Source organism: Gracilinanus agilis, chromosome 3 (assembly GCF_016433145.1).
Source record: "Gracilinanus agilis isolate LMUSP501 chromosome 3, AgileGrace, whole genome shotgun sequence".
Classification (NCBI taxonomy): domain Eukaryota; kingdom Metazoa; phylum Chordata; class Mammalia; order Didelphimorphia; family Didelphidae; genus Gracilinanus; species Gracilinanus agilis.
This window is the reverse complement of record NC_058132.1, coordinates 113460173-113463572: the sequence shown is the minus strand read 5'-3', so window position 1 is coordinate 113463572 and position 3400 is coordinate 113460173. Positions and strand designations below refer to the sequence as shown.

Genomic DNA, 3400 nt, shown 5'->3' with positions numbered 1-3400 from the left:
GTGAAAGAGAGAGAGAGAGAGAGAGAGAGAGAGAGAGAGAGAGAGAGAGAGAGAGAGAGAGAGAGAGAGAGAGAGAAATTGGTAAATAGTTGACAGAGCAATATGGGGAAAGACCTTGCAGGGGCCAGAGAGCCTTGAGATGATATACAAACGTTATCAGGCAGATAGAGTGCAGGAATGTGGTCAGACACAGATCAAAGAGCTATAGCATGTCTGTGCTATTCTGTGAAGTTCCATCTACCCCAAGCAATCATTTAAGTCGTAGAAGTATTGTTTTGATAAAAGTTCTTTGCAAATCAGAATGTACTTTAGAGATGTAATGCATTATTACTATTACTACCATCATTTAAATCTTTCCAAACAAAACTCCACCCTGAATTTCCAGTGTTTTCCATCTGTTAATTATTTTCCATTTATGCTATAAATACTTTACATGTGTATGTCTGTGTTTGCATGTCATATTTCCCATCATATGATAAATTCCTTGAGGACAGGAATCATCTTTTGCCTCTTTTGTGTCTCAAGGGGCTTAGCACAGTGGCTGCCCCATAGTAGGCACTCCCACATGTTTACTGAGTGATTAATTGTTCCATTCACTCCAAGGTCAGAGTTCTGATCATCCAACACTGTCCCCTGGGACATTGCCAGAAGAGGAGTATTAAGGTCTTCTATTAACATTTCTCATTCAATTCCTTATTTCTCATTCTTTCTAATCATCCATCTCTCTGACTTCTTTCTTCTGAGTGAGACTGTGAAACCACTTCTGATTTCCAGACTAGTTACAATGGTTTCCTGACCAGTAGCAAGGCAATGAGCCAAATTAATTGTCATTTTTACTTTTTACTCAAAATTAAATTCTATCCAGCTATGTGCAAAAAGGAAACATTAAAAATCCATCTCTCTGAGTCAAGGCTATCTTTTGGCTGCACAGAATAACTTTTTGGAAGTTAATGAGGAATATTGTACATGGCCCATGTGTTTCTGGCATTTATTTTGTCAGTTGGTCTTTGTAAGCTGGAGGACAATGCTGTCTATTATCTGCCAGACCTTGACAGAGAAAGAAAGTTACTCTTATGCCTGTGGATTTAAAATTTTTTTAAATAAATTTTTATTGAAAATTGTATCACTATATTTTTCTATATTCGCTCTTTTCCTTCCTAGAAAATAATTCCTTATGATAAAAAATTTTAAAAGGGCAGAAGAAATTATCAAAATTGCCTATTTTGATTGAAAAAATTCAGAAAATTATGCAATGGTACACTCTTGTGGACCTCCCACCTCTGCAAAGTAGAAATGTGTAAGGGGCAGATATCCTTTCATATCTTTTTTTTAGAATCATGCTTGTTCTTTGTGATTAAATTAGTCACTTTGAATTCTTTTGTGGTTTTGGTTCTTTTCGTTTGCATTGTTATACTCATTATGTTATTGTTTTCTTGACCAAGCTTATTCTGCTCTTCATCTGCTCACATAAGTATTTCCATGATTCGCTTTATTCATATTTGCCATTTCTCATATTACAATAATATTCCATTTAAACCCAAGTTCATTGATTCTACAACTAGGTAAAATGCTTATATTTATATATAATAATTTGTTTATTCCTCAACTATTCCTCAACTGATGCAATAAACTTTGATTTCACTGGCCCCAGGAAATTTCCATTGCCTGAAAAATACCAAAGCATCTATGATAAAAGCAGTATTTCCTAGAATCCTACCATATAGACTAGGTCAGCTTTCCTTAAGATCCTGCCCCTTGAACATTAGCCTAGTAGGTCTTAAAGTGGATAGAGAACTGGGCCTAGAGTCAGGAAGATCTGTCTTTATGAATTCAGATCTGACCTCAAACACTTACTAATTGTATGACCTTGTATAAGTCCTGAACCCCATTTGCCTCAGGGCACCATTTGTAAAATGAGCTGAAAAAGAAAATGGCAAACCACTCCAGTATGTACCAAGAAAACCCCAAATGGGGTCACAAAGACTTGGACATGACTGCAGTGATTATAGAAAAAAAAATCCTTAAGAGGAATCAAATCAAATAAGCATCATAGTCGAGTCTTAGCTGCAAGCTAACAGTATCCTTGAGCAAGAAGAACTTTGTGGATTGCCTTGCTCAAATGGATTCTATGGATGGAATGATGGCTAGTGGACCTGCACTATCTGAAGGACCAAAAGCCATAGGTGACACTGATTCATGCCTTCAGATATGGTTGTGAGAACCTGAGCATTTGGGATCTGTCATTCTGAAAATGACCTGTTTGCAGATATATACCCAGGTTTTCCCCATTCCCTGACCTACAACTTGCCTTTAGGAACTCCTGCTGGGCAAGCATGCCCATCACTTTTCCTTCACTTTTTCTACCTTATTCTGTCACACTGCAACCTGGACTTAAAGACACAAGAAAGGTCTGCAGGGTAGACTTTGAGATTCTGTGCCAAAACACTGGCAATAAAAATACACAGAATGAATTCTGTGTGACTAGTTATTAGGTGAGTATCCCAGCCCACTGTGGAAACTGCTGCCCAACACTTCCTCTGGGTGTCTGACTGATCCCCACACCTTGAGGCTTCAATGGATAAAGAGTTATATTACCATGGGGAGCCACCAATTGTTCATTTCCATGTCTCCAGCAATTCCACCAAGACCATGAACATCAAAATCCTTTTCAGTACAACCTGATATAAATGTCCAATGACTTAGATAGAACAAGATGGCCGGGTGTCTCCTAATTCCAAATTTTGCATATAGGCTAATCCCACTGCTCAGTGAAAATAGGGAGAATTTAGGATTTGCCTTGGATGAGAAGCTCAAACCTGAAGACGTCAACTGGCCTTCAGTACTATAGTGAAGAAAGGCACAAAAAGAAGTTTGGTTTTTTTTAGCGGAATTCCCCTTTGCCCTAACCACTCTACCTACTCCAAATCTCAGAAAGCTGCCTCTGACATAAATGACCTATTAGACACCAATATCATAGAACTTGAAATCAACTATGGCAGAGATGATGACATTGTGCTTAAGACTTTGACTCAAAGGGATGAAATAAGAGCAGGATCAGATTCCCTATTCTAAGTGGGGTTCTATATGTTCCCCCAGGCATTACAGCACTGTACTCAATTTTTTTAAAGCTGAGCTCCTCTTTGTCCTAATGCATCCCAAGCCTCATGACCACTCTACCTACTCCAAAACTCAGTAAGTTGACTCTGATATAAATGACCTATCAGACACCAGTATCATAGAACTTGAAATCAACTATGGTAGAGATGATGACATTGTGCTTAAGGCTTTGACTCAAAGGGATGAAGACTATGATGATCACCTCTGCTAGGGATGGAGAGTAGAAAAGAAGAGATGATGAAGGAAATAAGAGCAGGATTAGATTTCCTATTCTAAGTGGGGT

At 38.3% G+C, this 3400-nt stretch overlaps 1 pseudogene; it reads left to right on the top strand.

Annotated features, from left to right (window-relative positions):
• The window catches only part of LOC123241236, a 71177-nt pseudogene extending 68105 nt beyond the window's left edge, over positions 1-3072 (top strand).
• The last annotated feature ends 328 nt before the right edge of the window (positions 3073-3400 follow it).